The sequence below is a fragment of the Oryctolagus cuniculus genome, chromosome 15, assembly GCF_964237555.1.
Source record: "Oryctolagus cuniculus chromosome 15, mOryCun1.1, whole genome shotgun sequence".
NCBI lineage: Eukaryota > Metazoa > Chordata > Mammalia > Lagomorpha > Leporidae > Oryctolagus > Oryctolagus cuniculus.
This window is the reverse complement of record NC_091446.1, coordinates 87,184,759-87,205,525: the sequence shown is the minus strand read 5'-3', so window position 1 is coordinate 87,205,525 and position 20,767 is coordinate 87,184,759. Positions and strand designations below refer to the sequence as shown.

Below are 20,767 nucleotides of genomic sequence, written 5' to 3'. Positions count from 1 at the left end.
CAGTGGAAAGAACAGGTCTTCAAGGAAGGAGGTACCTTTCTCTGAAGGGAGGAGAGAACTTCCACTTTGACTATGACCTTGTATAAATATGATCAGAGTCAGTGAACTCAAAAGGCTTCCATAGCCTTGGCAACTCATGACAAGAGCCTAGGGAGATTACCGATGCCATAAACAAGAGTGTCAATTTGTTAAGTCACGTTTAGGAGTCACTGTGTACTTACTCCTCATGTAGGATCTCGGTCCTTAATGTGCTGTACATTGTGAATTAATGCTATAAGTAGTACTCAAACAGTATATTTCACTTTGTGTTTCTATGTGGGTGCAAACTGTTGAAATCTTTACTTAATATATGCTAAACTGATCTTCTGTATATAAAGAGAATTGAAAATGAATCTTGATGTGAATGGAAGGGGAGAGGGAGCGGGAAAGGGGAGGGTTGCGGGTGGGAGGGAAGTTATGGGGGGAACCCCATTGTAATCCATAAGCCGTACTTTGGAAATTTATATTCATTAAATAAAAGTTTTAAAAAAAAAGAAAAATCAGGATTGTGAATCTCACTAGCATCAACACAAGTTGACATTTAGCAGGTAGCCCCATAAAGAAAAAAATAAACTGACAATCAGAGCAGTTCTATTTGCTATGAAAGATTCAGATGTAGTCAGTAGTATATATAAAAATGTCTAACTTTGGCTGTCTGGGAAATTTTATCTGCTTCTCTAAAAGAAATCAAGATGTGATATATTTTAAGGGACTATAGCCCTTTTGCAGACATGGAAAGCATAGTTGATGGGCTGTGATTACTTGGGCACACAAGTATAAAAAATGGGTGTCTAATGCCTGAAGCACTAATTTACCAATCAGTACATATGGGTTTCAGAACTGGAGATACATGCAGCCTGTGATGGAAACAGTTTGGAAACACGTGAAGGAATAAAGAGGATGCAGTAAATCAGTGCTGAGAGATAATTTATAACCTTAAATGATTATGTTAGAATAAAACACTGGAAATCAATCATTACTGCTTCCTTGTTAATTATAAACAAAAAAAAATAAGAGTATTGAAGAAAAGCAAGAAAAAAGAACAGCAGACATGTATGAAATGCTATAAAATGTACCATAAATAAACAAGGACACAATGACTTTTTTTTTTTTAAGGAAAATGTTAACAAAGTTAATAAACCATTAGGAAAAAACAATTAAGGAACCAATGGGGAAAGTAACACAAATAACCAGTTTAGGAATTAAAACAGAATCATTCTTTTGTAGAGATCATAGGTTTGACCAAGATACTAGAGAAAGATATTAAATCCTTAGGAGTAAAATTTGACTACAGAGATCAATATCCATCCTATTTTGAAAATCAGTTTTCCAAAACACAAATATAACATAAAATAGAAAAATTCCTATATAACCCAAGTAAGTTGAATCACATTTTGAAAGCTCCGAACAGCCAACCCAGGAAGTCATGCAATGACAATTTCAGGTCCAGAATTAGAGAATACTTCAAATACTTCAAAAGAAAAAAACAAATTTATATTTCAAAAACCTACCCAAAGTGAAAATAAGCAAAGCCTATTTTTTAGTTTCTTTTGGAAAACCAGCATTACAGTGAGGATGGTGCAAGCAGGCCAGGACTTGAAATTTAAAAAAGGGGCTGGCGCTGTGGCACAACAGGTTAAAACCCTGACCTGAAGCACCAGCATTCCATATGGACACCAATTCTAGTCCTGGCTGCTCCTCTTCTGATCTTGCTCTCTGCTATGGCCTGGGAAAAGCAGAAGAAGATGGCCCAAGTCCTTGGGCGCTTGCACCCATGTGAGAGACCCAGAAGAAGCTCCTGGCTCCTGGCTTTAGATCGGTGCAGCTCCGGCTGTTGCAGCCATCTGGGGAATGAACCAGTGGATGGAAGACCTCTCTCTGTCTCTACCTCTCTCTGTAACTTTGTCTTTCAAATACATAAAAGAAATCTTTAAAAAAAAGAAATTAAAAAAATAAATATTTGGATCAAGACTTGAAATAAAAATTAAGTTTTTAAAAACATCTCTTTTATAACAGAGCTACTAGTATCCTCAGAAAAATATTTTTGTAATAAATGCAATCATAAGAAAATCTATCTATAGGAAGTAGGGACATAATAAAAAATGCAAGAGTGGTTAACATTCCCAGACAAGCCACCCAGGCAGGTAAAAAACACAAGAAGAAAATCCTATGGTCATTTAGATTCCATGTTGGAAAGCATTTAGTAAGGTTCAGCAGCTAGGAAAAAGAAAACTGCTAGCAGAGCAACAACAAAAAAGCCAGTGACTTCTTTACTGTAACTAAGAGTGAAATGAACCTACAACAAACGACGCAAATAATAAAGGGTCATTGAAAGCTTTTTTTTCCTTACAGTAAACCTAGGTCACAATTCATTCACTATCTCTCAGACTTTTTACTACAGGTGTAATAAAGGAAATAAAACAGCAAAAAGTAATTATATGGTATAAAGATCAATTTCCAAGTCATAAAATGTGAATATACTGGGTGATGTTTATATATGGAGATAATCCATAAAAATCTAAAAACTGATAAGTGAGATTACTGGAAGGATTATATATTCGTGTGTGTGTGTGTGTGTGTGTGTGTGTTCTACGAATTACTAAGTACTAGCAAGAAACAGAAAATAATAATAAAGGACAACAGGCAGACTAAAAAAAAGTGAAATTGGAGAAAAGGATTAAATTTTGTGATATCCTTAAATATTCTTTAAATCAATTCTTAAGAAACCACAGATGATTCAGCAGAAAAAAGTGTCACATAGATGATGAAAAAGAAAGGCTCTGAAGCCAATAAACAGCCATTAAATGGTACCTGACCTGAGTTAGTTTACTGCAACCTCCAAGCAGGATCCTCTCAGGAAGATACAGGTGGGAGCCCAGCGGTGAGCAGGACCAGAGAGAAAACTCCCACCCCTCGCTGCAGGGAGGGTGGCACACAAGAGGATGAAGTTTCAGAAATGAACCCAAGACTCCTTCTTGTTTCTGCCTCCAGCAAGACCTGGAGTTAGGCATCAGCGTTGTGGAGGATGCTGATTGGCTGCATCTTTTATGACATGGTGTCTTCACAGCTATGCAAGCTGTCCAATCAGGTGTGGTAGCATAAACGCTGGTAATCCCATGGAATCTTGACGCCGTAGTAGTCAACCAGTTCCGTGGCGGAGAGGCCTTAGGAGGGGCTCCAACACTCAGAACTCTGAATGTAGCCCACGTCCGTTGTTCTCGTACCTTCTTCCATCGCAGGAAGCTGCTCACCTAGGACCTCGGGACATGGTGTGTGGGGCCGAGCTCGAGGAGAGGGGAAGGCAGAGTGGGGAAGTTGTTAGAAAAGTCTGGCAGGATGTGGGCTTCCCAGAGGTTGTCGCTGGAGCCTGTAGGCCCCCTCTTGTTGCTGATAGGACCCTTCACTCAGCCCCTTCTGGCCTGCAGTATGGGGGCTGGACTGGCACCCGGCCCGGCGTCCTGTTCCTTTCCTGCTCACAGCCCAGGGGCCATCCCTGGGCAGCTGTTGGTGGCATCCTCTTGTCTTCCCCGATTGTGCAGTGGGGACGGGATGGTCATTATGGAGCATATGGGTTGTGTGCTGGGTTCCTGCAGCGAAGAGCTGTCATTTACGGGATCCACAGTTCCTCTCTTTTCCCCGGGGGTGACCGAATTCCCCAAGTTTTCTGAATAGTTCAGAAGCTGAGTCTCAGCTCATGGACCCTGACTTCTCAGCATAGCTCTTTCTGGGAGTCTGACCACGTTTTCTGTTGGTAATAACAGTGTCATAGACCAGGTAAGTTAATAAAACAGTTTTATTTTGATCAGGGTTTTGGTCGAGGTTTTAGAGGGATCAAGAGGACACTGCATTTTGGTATTGAGTGTCAGCTTAGCCTTTACATATTCTTTTACAGGCTGTCATCTGTCTCTGAACTTTCAAATAAGAAATTTTGGCTAGTCACATTTATGAATGTTTTTAAAACTGTTTCTGTTCCATGACAACCTTCACAACTCCAAAAATATAAACAGTTTCTTAAGTTAGTTTTAATTTTTATTTTGGTGTATGGTGATTGTTTTCAAAGTTATTGGAGTATAATTGATAAACAAAATTTGTATATATAAAAGGCCTGCGAGTTGATGTTTTTATATGTGAGGAGACTTTTTAAAAATCTATGAAAATTTCACTGTTTAATCCTGTTTTTCATAAACCTTTTGGAGTTCCCTTGTACATATACATTCTGAAATGATTAGGACAATCAAACTACCATACCCATCACCTTACATAGAAAACCTAATGCCTTAACAAGTTGTGAGTATCTAATCATATATTCATAACATTTCTGGGCTGTACATTATCTCCTAACTGTAAATATGTGTCGTTCAACTAACATCTTCCCATTTCTTCATTCTCAGCACCTAGCAACCACTATTCTCTTCGGTGCTTAAGTTTGACTTTCTGAGATTCCATAAATAAGGGAGACTGTGTGGTATTTATCTTTCTGTGACATTTCAATCAGCCTAATGTCCATATTCATACTTTTCAATCCAGATTGTGACAAAATGTCAGAATTTCCATGTTAATGTTGAATGTGATTCCATTGTGTGTGTATGGCAGTTTCTCTATTCATCTGTTGATAGACAATGTTTATTTATATATCTTATTCTATGAATAATGCTCACATGAACATGGTTGTGCAGTTGTATCTTTGAGGTAGTGATTTTATTTCTTTAGATGCACATCTGATAGTGGGAATGGTTTATTATTTGTTAGTTCCATTTTTTAATTTTATTTGAGACACCTCCATAGTGTTTTCCATAGTAGATGTACTAATTTACATTTCTATTTATAATTTATATGTTCCCTTTTCTCCAATGTTGATTCAATATTTATGTTTTTTACCTTTTTATAATAGCTATTTTTACATATGTGAAGTCATAACCATTGTGGTCTTGACTACCAGTGCTGAGCCCCTTTTCAAATGCCTGTTAGGTGCTTATGGAAAAACTGATCATATCCTTCGCTCATTTCTTATTATGATATTTTCTTTTGAATTGTGTCTCTTCTTTATATTAATCCCTTAATCAGCTATGATTTGCCAGTATTTTCTTTCATTCCTTTCTTTCACTTTTCAGCTTTTCCTTTAGTATGCAGAATGTTTTTTACTGTTTTGCAGTCTTACGTCCTTATTTTTGCTTTTGTCACCTGTACATTTGGTGTCATACCTAAATCATTATAAAAATCTGGCAAAGTCACAGTTGTAGACGTTTGTGAAGTGAGTCAGTGGATGGGAATGTCCTCTCTCTCACTCTCACTCTCCCTCCCTCTCTCTGTTTGTTTTTCTGTGTGTCTCTTTTTCTTTGAAACTAATTAATTAAGAAATTCTTTAAAAACTTCATAGAATAATGGGTACCAAATCAGAGTTAGGTGATAGTGACTTCCTTGTGTTACATAGCATTGTGGGGTGACTATAGTCCACAGTAATCTATCCCATATTTTATGAACAAATAGAGGAAAGGTGCTCCAAGGCCCTGATTTTGAAGTATAATGTCAGAGAAGGGAAAATGTTGTTTACTCTGATTTATTTAGTACACATCGTATGCATGAATTAAAATCTCACACTGCAGTCCATAGGTATGTATAATTATTGTCAACAAAATAAACTTAAAACATCATTCTTGGCGTATAACATTAAGGGGTATTAAAATATTAAATTAGTATCACAACTAAAATTATGATCATTGGAAGTGGTTTATTAATACAAACATAATCTAGAAATACATGAATTGGCATTTTTTTAAAGATTTATTTTATTTATTTGAAAGTTACAGAGAGAGGCAGAGAGAGAGAGAGAGAGAGAGACGTATTCCATGCACTGGTTCACTCCTCAGATGGTCGCAATGGACAGAGCTGAGCTGATCCAAAGCCAGGTGTTTCTTCTGGGTCTTCCACATGGTTGCAGGGGCCCAAGGACTTGGGCCATCTTCTGCTGCTATTTCAGGCCATAGCAGAGAGCTGGATCAGAAGAGGAGCAGCCAGGACTAGAACCGGTGCCCATATGGAATGCTGGCATTCAGGCCAGGGCTTTAACCCACTGCGCCACAGCACCAGCCCCATGAATTGGCAGATTGTCATTCTAAGTGTAGTGATTAGGAGGCAGTACTTTACCTTAAATTGGTGATTAGTACTTTTTTTTAACATTTTTTATTTTTTAAAATTTTTTATTTTTATTTTTGACAGGCTGAGTTAGACAATGAGAGAGAGAGAGAAAGGTCTCCCTTTTTCCTTTGGTTCACCCCACAAGTGGCCGCTATGGCTGGCGCATTGTGGCTGGTGCACTGTGCCAATTCGCAGCCAGGAGCCAGGTGCTTCCTCCTGGTCTCCCATGTGGGTGCAGGGCCCAAGGACCTGAGTCATTCTCCACTGCACTCCTGGGCCACAGCAGAGAGCTGGACTGGAAGAGGAGCAGCCAGGACAGAATCCAGCATCCCAACTGGGACTAGAACCCGGGGTGCCTGCGCCGCAGGTGGAGGATTAGCCTAGTGACCCACGGCACCGGCCGAGTACAACTTTTAAATTGTTTCATATAAGAAAAATGAAGTATTTTTTAAGTGTATATGGAATTAATTTTAATTAGGGCAATATCACAAGAAATATGGAACTAAATTGTAGGTTAATTTTGGTGCAAAATTTTATTGAAAAACATGCATAGTTCTTTCATACTAAACAATGTCCATGAATTGTAAGGCCTTTGTATTTATGGGTTTAAATATTTTTGAACAAAAATGAGCATATTTTAATTTTATGTTCCAGAAAATATGTGGAACCTCCTCATATTTTTCATCTTATTTCCTTCTGTGAAGCCCAAACTCAGTCTGCCCAGTCCTATGTCATATTTTCAGTGAATATTCTATGGTGGGTGCTGTGTTGCAAGTTATGTAATCATAAGCACATTCTAATATAAACACATTTCCATTAATCCCAAATGCTTCATATTATTTATAGCACTCCTCATTAACCATCAGCCCCAGCACAGGCATTAATCTAAACTCTATCTCTAGAGATTGACCTTTCCTGGACAGTCATAATGGGAAACGGGATGTTAGAGTATATGGGGATGGCTTTGAGTTTCTTCTCTTTCTTTGTCTTTTGAATTTCAGTATTTTGTGATCATTTCTTAATTAAATTTGATTGTCAAATAGTATAGGATTATAAAAAATATACTAAACACTGCTTTCTTTACATATCAGTATTTGTGTTGTTTTCACATTTGGCTTCATAAATATTGCTTCAGTATTCATGTGCCTATGGATTTTGTATCTCTTAGTGACATACCTGACAGAGAAACTGCTGAAGCAACAAGTAATCCCATGTAGAGATTGCTGGAAAACTGTCAAATTATTTTCATAGTGGCTGTAATATTTTACTGGGAATGTATGAGGGTTCCCTGTTCTCCACATCCATGTCAACATTTATCTATAGTGAATAAGAATCATTTGACTTAATATGAAGTGCTATCTTCCTGAGGTTTTGATTTACATTTCCACAATGATTTATATTAAGCATATATTTTTGCAATATTAAAATCTCTTACTGAAATCAATGCTTCATTTAAAAATTGTACATTATTTTTTGTAATTTTTAGTATAAAATTCGAGTTTTTTTCTTAAATTTCTTGTGATATTTTCACTCTTTGATGCTACCTTGAATGTTATTGTTAATTATTTTTTTAGAATGTTCATCACTGTTAAACAGAAATATAATTGATATGTATATCTTTATATTCTGCAAAAATGCTGAATTACTGTATTTTTGGAGGGGAGTTTAGTGACTTCCTCAGGATATATTTTACATATAAGACTATGTGTTGAGTATTACAAGTCAACTTTCCTCTCTTATTTGCAATCTGGAGTTTTATTCTTTTGCATTGTTCATTTTTTTGGTAGAATCATCCATTACACTGTTGAATAGAAGTGCTAAAATTAGCAGTCTTATTCCCATTTATAAGAGTTTACTGTAAATTTTCCATAGGTGCCCTTTCTGTGGTGGAAATTCTCCTCAATTAATAGATTGTTTAGGGTTTTAATCATAAATTGAATTTAGTCAAATTTTTCTCTATTGAGTTTATCAAATCTTGATTTTCTGATTATTACATTAAATATTTACCCTTAGTATTTTTTATTTTTTAATTTGAGAGGCAGGGAGAGGTAGAGCTCCTATCTTCTGGTTCATTCTGCATATGTCTGTGATGACAGATCTGGACTGGAGATAAAATCCTGGCCTCCAATGTTGGTGACATGGTCCCAGTTACATGCCCCATCACCACAGCCTCCCATATTTTTCATTGGCAGGAAGCTGGATTCAGAAGCCAGAGGTAAAAGTTGAACATAAGCACTGTAGAATGCAATGCAGGTATCTTACCCAAACCAAATCTGTGCCTATATGTCTGGTTTTGTTCAAATATCACACTGTTTAGATTACTTTTGCTTTTGAATTAAGAGAATGTGAGGCCTTTAACTTTGATCTTATTTTCAAAGACTTGTGCCATCTTCTACTGCTATCCCAGGCCATAGCAGAGAGCTGGTTAAGAAGTGGAGCAGCTGGGACTCGAACTGGTACCCATATGGGATGCCAGCATTTCAGGCCAGAGCTTTAACTGGCTGCACCACAGATCAGTGCAGCTTCAGCCATTGCAGCTATCTGGGGAGTGAACCATCAGATGGAAGATCTCTCTCTGTTTCTACCTCTCTCTGTAACTCTTTCAGATATAAAAATAAAGCTTAAAAAAAGAAAGAATAACTTTTTAAAAAAATGTATGGTTATATCAATAGATACAGAGAAACCATTTGATAAAATACAACACTCTCTCATGATGAATAAATAAACAGTTTTCATTCTTCTATTTGTTATTGTGATGTGTCACATTTGTTAATTTGCATATGTTGAACCATCCCTGCATACCAGGGATACCAAGTAAATAATCTTTCTGATATGTTGTTCGATTCATTTCATTCATCTTTTGTTCATCTGTGATACTGGTTTATAATTCTCTTTCTTTGTTGTATGTTTTTCTGGTTTTTGAATTAAGGTTATGCTGGTCTCATAGAAGGAGTTTGGGAGAATTTCCTCCATCTCAGTTGTTTAAAATAGATTGAGAGGAATTGGAATTAATTTTTCTGTAAAAGTTTGGTAGAGCTCAGCTTGTAAACATCCAGTCCTGGGCTTTTTCTATGTGAGGTGGGTCTTTATTTCTTATTCAGTCTCTATCTTGGTTATTTTTTTGTTTAGGTTTTCAGTGTCTTTGTGCATCAATTTTTGGTAGACTGTGCTTATCTAGGAATCTATCCATTTCTTCTAAAATTTCCTATTTGTTGGCATATAGCTTTTTTCATAATTTTTGATGAATTTTATTTCTGTGGTGTCTGTTTAATGTTTCCTTCTTTATTTCTGAATTTATTAATATGTGTCATCTCCCCTCTCTCTCTTTTTTTGATTAGTTAGGTCTGTGGTGTATCAATTTTAATTTTTTTTAAAAAATTGTTCTTCATTTGACTGATCTTTTTTTTCTTTTTTGTTTCAATTTTATTTCTCCTTTAATTTTAAGAGTTTTTTCCCTCATACTAATTTGTGATTTGGTTTATTGTTTTTCTAGGTTTTGAATGGATTGTTAGATGATTTGTTTGATCCTTTTCCAATTTTGAGGGAAGCACTAATTGCTATAAACTTAACTCTGAGAATTGCTTTTGCAGGATATCATAAGTTGATATGTATGTTGTCATTTTCATTTCTTTCCTGTAATTTTTGATTTCCTTTTTGATTTCTTCTATGACCCATTATTCATTCAGGAGCAGGCTGTTCAGACTCCATGTGCTTGCATGCTTTCTAGAGTTTCTTCTGTTCTTAATTTTTATATTCATTCCATTGTGGTCAAAAAAGATACATGGTATGATTTCATTTTCTTTTAATTTACTGAATTTGCTTTATGGCCTAACATATGATCTATCCTAGAAGTTCCATGCACTAGTGATAAGAATGTGTATTCTGCAACTGTGGGATGAAACATTCCGTATATGTCAATTATGTCATTTTGGTCCATAGTGTAGATTAGCTGTCTTCTTTGATTTTTCTTTGTCTAGTTGTCCTGTGTTTTGATGAAACTGTGATATTGCTGTTGCCCATTACTGTTGTATTGAAGTTGATGTTTCTGTTTAGATCCATTAACCTTTGTTTTAAATAATCAGACACTGGAGGTGGCACTGTGGCAAAGCAGGTAAAGCATTCCATATGGACACTGCTTTGAGACTTCACTGTTCCCCCTCCAATCTAGCTCTCAGCTGTGGCCCAGGAAAGCAGTAAAAGATGGCCCAAGTCCTTGGGCTCCTGCATCCATATGGGAGACCCAGAAGAAGCTCCTGCCTCCTGGCTTCTGATTGGCTCACCTCTGGCCACTGTGGCCATTTGAAGAGTGAACAAGCAAATGGAAGACCTCTCTCTCTCTCTCTCTCTCTCTCTCTCTCTCTGTCTCTTAGCCTCTGCCTCTCTGTAGCTCTGCTTTTCAAATAAATAAGTGATTCTTTAAAAAAAAATGAAAAACAATCACGTACCCTAGCATTGGGTACATATACATTTACCATAGTTACATCTTTCTGTTGGATTGATCTCTTTGTTAATACATAATGCTCTGAGCCGGCACCGCGGCTCACTAGGCTAATCCTCCACCTTGCGGTGCCGGCACACCGAGTTCTAGTCCTGGTCAGGGTGCTGGATTCTGTCCCGGTTGCCCCTCTTCCAGGCCAGCTCTCTGCTGTGGCCAGGGAAGTGCAGTGGAGGATGGCCCAAGTGCTTGGGCCCTGCACCCCATGGGAGACCAGGATAAGCACCTGGCTCCTGCCATCGGATCAGCGTGGTGCGCTGGCCGCGGCAGCCATTGGAGGGTGAACCAACGGCAAAAGGAAGACCTTTCTCTCTGTCTCTCTCTCTCTCACTGTCCACTCTGCCTGTAAAAAAAAAAAAAAAAAAAACAACAAACAAACAAAAAAACCATAATGCTTTTCTTTGTCTTAATAGTTTTGCTTTAAAGTCTGTTTTTATGACATTATCATGGCTGATATTTCTCTTTTTTACTTTTTGTTAGCATGGAATATCACTTTCCACCCTTTAACTTTCAAAGTCTGTATATATCTTTGTAGCAGAGATGTGTTATTACAGGCAGTGAAAGATGGGTCTTGTGTTTTAATACATTCAGCTAGTCTGTATCTTTTTTTAGATTTATCCATCCATTTGCAATTTTTTTTTTATTTATTTGACAGATAGAGTTAGTGAGAGAGACAGAGAGAAAGGTCTTCCCTCCGTTGGTTCACTCCCCAGATGGCTGCCACGGCTCAAACTGTGCCGATCTGAAGCCAGGAGCCAGGTGCTTCCCCCTGGTTGTCCCATGCAGGTGCAGGGGCCCAAGCACTTGGGCCATCCTCCACTGCCCTTCTGGGCCACAGCAGAGAGCTGGACTGGAAGAGGAGCAACTGGGAGTAGAACCTGGTGCCCATATGTGATGCCGGTGCTGCAGGCAGAGGATTAACCAAGTGAGCCACATTGCCGACCCCATCCATCCATTTGAAAGTCAAAGTTACACAGAGAGAGAAGGAGATGCAGAGAGAGAGAGAGAGAGAGAGAGAGAGAGAGAGAGGTCTTCCATCTGCTGGTTCAGTCCCCAGTTGGCTGCAATTGCCAGAGCTATACTGATCCAAACCCAGAGCCAAGAGCTTCTTCCAGGTCTCCCACATGGGTGCAGGGGCCCAAGGACTTGGGCCATCTTCCACTACTTTCTCAGGCCATAACAGAGAGCTGTGTTGGAAGTGGAACATCCAGGACTTGAACCACTGCCCACGTGGATGCCAGCAATGCAGATAGCGGCTTTACCTGCTACACCACACAGTGCCAGCCCCTTGATTTATTTTATTGTTTTTCTTTTGGAAACTTCATGGTTTAAGAGTGAGTTAATCTTACTCCTTATTGTGATGCATGCTCACCATTTATCTAGACCGTGTATTTAATTACTAACAGTTTTATTGGGTATAACTAGTTTACAAAAGTCTCACACACTTCCGGTTGCCCCTCTTCCAGGCCAGCTCTCTGCTGTGGTCCGGGAGTGCAGTGGAGAATGGCCCAAGTGCTTGGGTCCTGCACCCCATGGGAGACCAGGAGAAACACCTGGCTCCTGCCTTTGGATCAGTGCGGTGCGCCGGCCACAGTGCGCCGGCCGCGGCAGCCATTGGAGGGTGAACCAACGGCAAAAGGAAGACCTTTCTCTCTGTCTCTCTCTCTCACTGTCCACTCTGCCAGTCAAAAAATAAAATAAAATAAAATAAAAAAGTTTTAAAAAAAAGTCTCACACACTAACATGACATGCAAGAAGTTGTAGCTCATAATGATTAATACAGGACCGAGTTTCACCTGAAATATCAAATGAAGCTAAGTTAATTTCTCCAGACTCCTTCACTCTGCATTTTGCTGTAGCTTGCTGCTATTGAGGGTATTATATTGTGGCCTCTATGTTCCTGCTATTTTTCTGTGCAAGGATATAGGAGTCAGCCCTGTATCGTGAGAACATTACTCTTTATCTTTAAATGGATTTAAGCAAGCAACACTCACTCAGGCTGTGTGCTTCAATGTGGCACTATATAATAACAGATGCATAATGATAATTTTATATAATATTTCTTTTTAAAAAATTTATTTGAAAGTCACAGTTACACAGAGAGAGAAGGAGAGACAGAGAGAGAGAGAGAGAGAGAGAGAGGTCTTCATCTGCTGGTTCACTTCTCAGATGGCCGCAATGGCAGAGCTGCTCCAATTCAAAGCCAGAAGCCAGGAGGTTCTTCCAGGTCTCCCACATGGGTGCAGGGGTCCAAGAACTTGGGTCATCTTCTATTGCTTTCCCAGGACATAGCTGAGAGCTGGATCAGAAGTGGAGCAGCTGGGTCTCAAACCAGTGCCTATATGGGGTGCTGGCACTGCAGGCAGTTGCTTTACTCACTATGCCATGGTGCCAGCCCTTATATTTTATAAGCAGGTATTTCAAAACGTTCATGGGCAATACATATTATCATTTAATTTTATAACCAGGAAACTTTGAGTGCTTTTATATAAAGCATAAAGAACTAAAAAACATTAGAATTATAGAATGTATGTATATTAATTCCACAGAAGAGAAAAATCTACCCAACCTGGACCTCCATATCTGTTCAAGTTGATGTACTAAGATTTTTAAATTGGCATAATAATTGAAAATGTTAGAGGTTCCCTAAACAAATGTACCTATTTTTAGTCTATTTGATTGTAAGTAGAATATGCAACTTATTTTGTATTATTTTTAAAATAAAATTGAGGGCCAGCACTGTGGAAATAGTGGGTAAAGCCAGCAACTGTGGTGCTGGCATCCCATATGGCCACCAGCTCATGTCCCAGGTGGTCCAAGTATTTGGGCTCCTGCACCTATCCTGGTTTCTGGATTTGGATCAGCCCAGCACTGGCCATTGTGGCCATTTGGGATGTGAGCCAATAAATGGAAGGTCTTTCCTCTCTCCCTCTCCCTCTCCCTCTCCCTCTCCCTCTCCCTCTCCCTCTCCCTCTCCCTCTCCCTCTCCCTCTCCCCCCCTCTCTCTTTCTCTCTCTCTATCTCTATATATCTCTACCTTTATCTCTGTCTCTCCTTCTCTATCTCTATAATTCTGTCTTTCAAATAAATTAAAAGTTTTTTATAAAAATGGGTTTAAATATTTTCAAATATTTCCTACAATACAGAAGAATAAAATACTTTTGGGCCCATGAGAGTCTCACAGGCATGGAAAGCCAAGACACTGTGGCAAAAACAACCTGAATGAAAGATCTCGGTGAACAAGACCCCAGCAGAAAGAACGGGCCATCAGAGAAGGAGGCACCTTTCTCTGAAGGGAGGAAGGAATCTCCACTGTGATATGGCCTTGACTAAACAAGTTCAGAGTTGGTGAACTCAAGGGGCTTCCATAGCCTCGACAGCTCATGACAAGAGCCTCGGGTGATTACTGACGTCATAAATAAGAGTGTCAATTGTTAAATCAATGATGGGAGTCACTGTGCACATGCTCCCCACATAGGATCTCTGTCAATGTGTTTTACTATGAGAGTTAATGATAACACTACTAGTTGAACAGTACTCTATATCTTCTGTGGGTGTGTGGGTGCAGTCTGTTGAAATCTTTGCTTAGTATATACTAAATTGATCTTCTGTATATAAAGATAATTGAAAATGAAACCTGATGAAGAGTGGGGTGGGAGAGGGAGTGGGAGATGGGAGGGCTGTGGGAGGGAGGGAGGTTGGGGGGGGAAGCCACAACAATGCAAAAGTTGCACTTTGTAAATTCACATTTATTAAATAAAAAATAAAAAAAGAATAAAGTACTTTTGAAGAAACATTAAATAATTCATTTTCACATTGGGTAAAATCACCTATTTTTTTCTTTTTTTAAAGATGTATTGTATTCATTTGTAAGGCAGCTTTATAGGGATGGAGAAACAGTCAAAGAGATTTTCCATCTGCTGCTTCACTCCCCAAAAGGCTGCAATGGCCAGAGCTGGGTAAAACCAAAGCCAGGAGAAAGAAGCTTCATCTTGTTCTTCCATGTGGATGGCAGGGACCCAGTCATGTGGGTCAGTTCAGCTGCTTTCCCAGGCCATTGGCTGTGAACTGGATAGGAAGTGGAGCATCAGAACTTGAACAGGTGCCTATATAGGATGCCAGCATTGCAGATAGGACATAACCTCCTCAGCCACATTGACGACCTCCTAAAATCACCTATTTCTAAAGAGTTTGTTTTTATTTATATTCTTTTTATAAAATACTTATTTGTTTATTTGAAAGTGAAAGTTATAGAAAAGAGGGAAAGACAGAGAGATCTTCCATCAGCTGGTTCACTCCCCAGATGGCTTCAAAGGCAGGGGTTGGGCTAAGTCAAAGCCAGGAGCTTCTTCCAGGTCTCCCACATGGATGAAGGAGCTCAAGAACTTGACCAATTCTCTGATGTTTCCCCAAGCCATTGTCATGGAGCTGGATCAGAAGAGTAACAGCCAGAACTTGAACTGGCACCCATATAGGATTTCATTCTCACAAATGGTGGCTTAAATGCTAGCCCCTCCTTATATTCTTTATAAAATTACTTTTAAGGGTCTCTTTCTAAATAAAAAAATATATTATTTACCAAGTTATTGTGTAATTTATTGTCTCTATTTATAAGTCATGGTAACACCAGGATTTTTTACAAGATCTAAATGGGTGCCAGTGCTATGGTGCAACAGATTAAAGCCCTAGCCTGCAGCACCGACATCCCATATGGGCACCAGTTCGAGTCCTAGTGGCTGCTCCTCTGATCCAGCTCTCTGCTATGGCCTGGGAAAGCAGTGAAAGATGGCCCAAGTCCTTGGGCCCCTGAACCCGCATGGGACACCTGGAAGAAGCTCCTGGCTCCTGGCTCGGATCAGCTCAGCTCTGGCCATTGTGGTCTTTGGGGAGTGAACCAGCAGAATGGCAGATCTCTCTCTCTCTCTCTCTGTAAATTTGTCTTTCAAATAAAAATATCTTTAAAAAAAGAAAATTAAATGAGTCATACCCTTTAGGTATAAATTCAGCTGAATCTACAGTGTCTGTAATGTGACCATAATAAAACTCAAGTCTGGTACATATCTCATCAGGTAGACATTACTGTGTCCTTCCTTTAAGAATTAAGAACAGGGGCCAACATTTTGGTGCAGATTAAGCAGCTGCTCACAATGCTGGCATCCCATATGAACTCAGGTTTCCAATCCCAGTTCTGATCCAGTTCACTACTAATGTGTGTAGGAAAGCAGCAAAACATTACTGAAGTACTTGGGCACTTCCCACCTATGTGGAGGAAGCAGTTGGAGTTCCATGCTCCTGGTTTTTGCCTGGCCCAGTCCCAGCCATCATTGTTATTTGGGGAGTGAACCAGCAGGTGGAAGATTTCTCTCTCTCTCTTTCATTATCTCCCCACTCCCTCTTCTGTAAGTCTGACTTTCAGATAAGTAAATAAATAAATCTTTTTAAAAAAAAGAAACTAAGGGGCTGGCACTGTGGCGCAGCAGGTAAACACCCTGGCCTGAAGAGCCGGCATCCATATGGGTGCTGGTTCTAGTCCTGGCTGCTCCTCTTCCAATCTAGCTCTCTGATGTGGCCTGGAAAAGCACTAGATGATTGTCCAAGTCCTTGGGTCCCTGCACCCACATGGGAGACCCAGAGGAAGCTCCTGGCTCCTGGATTTGGATCAGTGCAGCTCCGGCCATTGCAGCCATCTGGGGAGTGAACCATCAAATGTAAGATCTCTCTCTCTCTCTCTCTCTCTCTCTCTCTCTCTCTCTCTCCTCTCTGTGTAACTCTGACTTTCAAATAAATAAATAAATCTTAATAAAAAGAAACCAAGAAAGCAGAAGAAATTCAAGAAAAAAACTAATTAAATGAATATATTTAATAAAGAGTCCAAAACAGACTATAAATGTGCTACTACTGCACATTTGTCACTAAGATGTGCTAAATGAAAAATTATTAATGTATATTATCATGTACTTATTTGGATGATTGATTATTGGTAACTAGTATTTAGTTTTAAAGGAAAAAATTTCAAGTGACAATATTCATCAGTAGAAAAAAGTTGAAACAAAGCACTCTCAATCTCACAAAATCATGTGGATAGGAAAAGGCATATCTGATTTATTCTAAGCAGCCTTTCTAAAATTTACAGATTTTTTTCTGGCAATAATAAACTTGGCTCATCATAGAAAGTTCTTTGAAGGCTGTTGTTAAATTTGTTACTCTTTGAAAAAGTAAATTTGATTGCATGATACAGCAAGAGGTAAATTTTTTATTTATAGGACACTTGAAAATCCATTGTACTTAGTCTCTATACTTTATATAACAGAAATTACACAGATAAATTTCACTTTGTCTAATTTTTTAAAATATTTACTTATTTATTTGACAGGCAGTTACAGACAGAATCTTCCATTCGCTGGTTCACTCCCCAATGGCCACAATGGCCAAAACTGGGCTAACCCAAAGCCAGAGGCCAGGAACTTCTTCAGGATCTCACATGAGTGCAGGGGTTCAAGCACTTGGGCTATCTTCCACTGCTTTCCCAGGTCATTAGCACAGAGCTAGATTGGAAGTGGAGCAGCAGAAACATGAACCAGCACTGTATGGGATACCAGTGCCACAGGCAGAGGCTTAACAACTATGGCACAGCACTGGCCCCCGATATATCTAAATTTACGATAAACCCAGAATACAATTTTCTTTTCTTTATTAATTTCTTTCTTTTCTTTCCTTTTTTTTTTTTTTTTGGTTAATTTTTCTGTGTCATGAAGCTTGCACATTGCATCCAAAGACATGGACCAGGGATAGAGGCTTATGATTACTGTGTGCAAGAACTCTCCTCTTGAGGGTCAAAGCATCTGACAAGGAAGCTCTCCTAGATTAAGTCCTCAAGCACCTCTCTCAATAACAAGCAAGAGAAGGCGTGCTAACTGGAGAACATCTTGGGTTTAATTAACTCTGGGAGGTCTGAGTGTTACTGGAGTCCTCATTGGGATGTAATAATGGGTCATTAATCAGTTGAATATGACTATTAACCACTAGAGGGCTCTGTAGGGTCAATTAAATTTTCACAATCATTGACACCTGATTCCCCACTGTTGTCTCCAGCTGCTCTTCTGGGGAAGAAAATGTGCTCCACTTAAAGGATACTTAAGTCCAACACTGGAGGAAGCATATCTGAAAGAGCCCACAGCTGAGATCAAGGCATAAAGACACTTGCTTCCATGTGAGATTGACTAAAAATACTGTGTTGATTGGGTAAAAGTCATCATGAAGTGGACCAGGGACCTCTGCATCTCCAAGTGTATTTCTACCTTCCAGCTGCAAACCCAGAATAAGGCATCCAAAGAATAAAGAATGATTCCATACTTCTATGTGGTGCTTCTCTGATTAACATTGCCTGCTGAAATCTTCTTGTTCCTATTTATTTTTACCCAGAATAGTTTGTCCTAATTTTTGCACTTCTGCCTGACAATATTCAACAATTGCACACTGTGCTCTACATTTGCACACACTGACAGCATTTTATTTTTGTGTGCATTATAAACCTGATAAGTTGCTCTAATGATTTTTATTTTTTCATCATTATAAAAATGCCAGTATCATGTTCTTTAATAAGTTTGGCATAATACTGAAAGGTGTTTGACACTGAAGACACTGTGCTTTTGCTTGCTAGTATTACCTAGATTGGGAGTAGTGATACCCTCTGATTATACCTTCAAGTTGAACTAAAGAGAGCCTAAATTCTAAAACAGGAATAAAATTACTGATAATAGAGATGAAGCTGAAGAGAAGAAAACAAGATTGGGCACTCTGATGGTGTGAGTGAGCTGTTTATGGGTGATCTGTTCCTTATATGAAAACTGCTTCTGCAGATTTGCCAAATTATCTAAAATAATAACCTTCTTTCACTTATCTTTAAGAATTCTGTCCCAAATCTCTTCCCTTAATTTCACTTTCACAGTTAAACATGCAGTTTTGAATAAAGCTGGTTATTATGGATTTCAATTGTTTGCAGAAATTGTGTCTTGCTAATGTGTCGCTCCCCCTCTTCACGGAGGAACGACACTAAACCCTGCCTAGGCTTCATATCCGAGTCACGGCACCATTATGTCGCTCCCCGTCTTTGTGGAAGAACGACACAGGACCCTGCGCTGTTCTTTTGTCTGCTCAGCCCTCCCCGGGTTTGCTGCTGGTTCTTCCCGGGTTGGCTACCGTCCCTGATGCTAAAAGTTGCTTCTTGTCTTATCTCTCTCAGCAAGAATCTTTTATGGCCCACACTGCTGCTGGTGCTGTAGAAACTTATAGTGCGGAAGGTGTAGTCCAAAATGGAGGTTGTCATAATGAAATTCTCTGAGTGCACTATTTTAATATCAAATATTTTATTTTTTAACTTTTATTTAATAAATATAAATTTCCAAAGTACAGCTTTTGGATTACAGTGGCTTTTTCCCCCCATAACCTCCCTCCCACCCGCAACCCTCCCATCTTCCACTCCCTCTCCCATCCCATTCACATCAAGATTCATTTTCAATTATCCTTATATACAGATGATCAATTTAGTATATACTAAGTAAAGATTTCAACAGTTTGCACCCACACCAAAACACAAAGTGTAAAGTACTGTTTGAGTACTAGTTATACCGTTAATTCACATTGTACAACACATTAAGGACAGAGATCCTACATGGAGAGCAAGTGCACAGTGACTCCTGTTGCTGATTTAACAATTGACACTCTTGTTTATGATGTCAGTAATCACCCTAGGCTCATGTCATGAGTTGCCAAGGCTATGGAAGACTTTTGAGTTTGACGACTCCGATCTTATTTAGACAAGATCATAGTCAAAGTGGAAGTTCTCTCATCCCTTCAGAGAAAGGTACCACCTTCTTTGATGGCCCCGTTCTTTCTGCTGGGATCTCACACAGAGATCTTTCATTTAGGTTTGTTTTTTTTTTCTTTTTTTTCTTTTTTTTTTCTTTGCCACAGTGTCTTGGCTTTCCATGAATATCAGGCATTTTAAATAATCATTTATTGTATTTTTGTGTTGCTATTGACTAACTCATAGTATCATGTTATCCTTTGCCTGTTCAGCTGAGCTATACTGCAATCTTCTTTATGGACATGATCATCACCCAGAGATTAGTATTCATTACACCTCCTCTGAGTTAGGCACTATCAAGGAATGAGGTTGTGTTAGTCAATAATTTGATCTGTGGAATTTAAAGTTTAAAAGAGATAAGTTATCATAACCACCTCAAAGGTCCTTTGGTACATCTTTCTGAATAACTTAGAGATGAGAACTACTTTGAAAGAAAAAATGAAGTAGCTGACACCTGGAGCACCTACCTGTAATGCCAGCATCTCATGTGAGCACTGGTTTGAGTCCCAGCTGCTCCATTTATGATCTGTCCCCCTGTTACTGCATCTATTTGGGGAATGAACCAGAAGATGGAAGATTTCTATCTCTCCCTGCAACCTTCTCTATCTCTGCCTTTCAAACAAATACTGTAAATCTTATTTTAAAAGAGCTTAGGGTCCAGCACTATGGCATAGTGGGCTAAACCTCTGCCTGTGGTGCCAGTTCAAGTCCCAGCTGTTCTTCTTCCCATCCAGCTCTCTGCTTTGGCCTGGGAAAGCAGTAGAAGATGGCCCAAATGATTGGGCTCCTGCACCCATGTGGGGGAGAAGAGTGAAGTTCCAGGCTTCTGGCTCCTGGCTTCAGATTGACCCAGCTCAGTCTATTGTGGCTATTTCTGGAGTAAACCAGTGGATAAATCTTTCTCTCTGTCTCTCCCTCTGTCTGTAACTCTACCTCTCAAATAAAATAATAAAATCTTTTTTATAAAAAAAAAACAGAGTTTAGCCTCAAGTTTGGAACCTTTAGTAATTTTTGATGGGTTGAGAGGAAATTTGTAAAATTTGTGATACAACTGAGAGCCTTCTGAGTCCTAGCATGTAAGAAGAGAATAGCGAGCAGACATCTAGTAGACATGACCTAATAGGGTAGAACCCATAGCATTGTTTTTCTGAAGACCACAGTAAGTCCTATGGTCCCTGTTCAAAGGTCATGGAAAACCATCCACACAGTCAGAAGAGGAGTGTGACTTGATG

The 20,767-nt window shown here is 39.1% G+C and overlaps 1 long non-coding RNA gene across 1 annotated transcript; it reads left to right on the top strand.

Annotated features, from left to right (window-relative positions):
• The first annotated feature begins 3,158 nt into the window (after nt 1–3,158).
• On the top strand, nt 3,159–18,027 carry LOC103351309 (uncharacterized). The gene is made up of 2 exons (XR_519112.4): nt 3,159–3,308; nt 17,762–18,027. It is a non-coding gene; the product is annotated as an uncharacterized lncRNA (long non-coding RNA).
• Nucleotides 18,028–20,767: the final 2,740 nt, after the last annotated feature.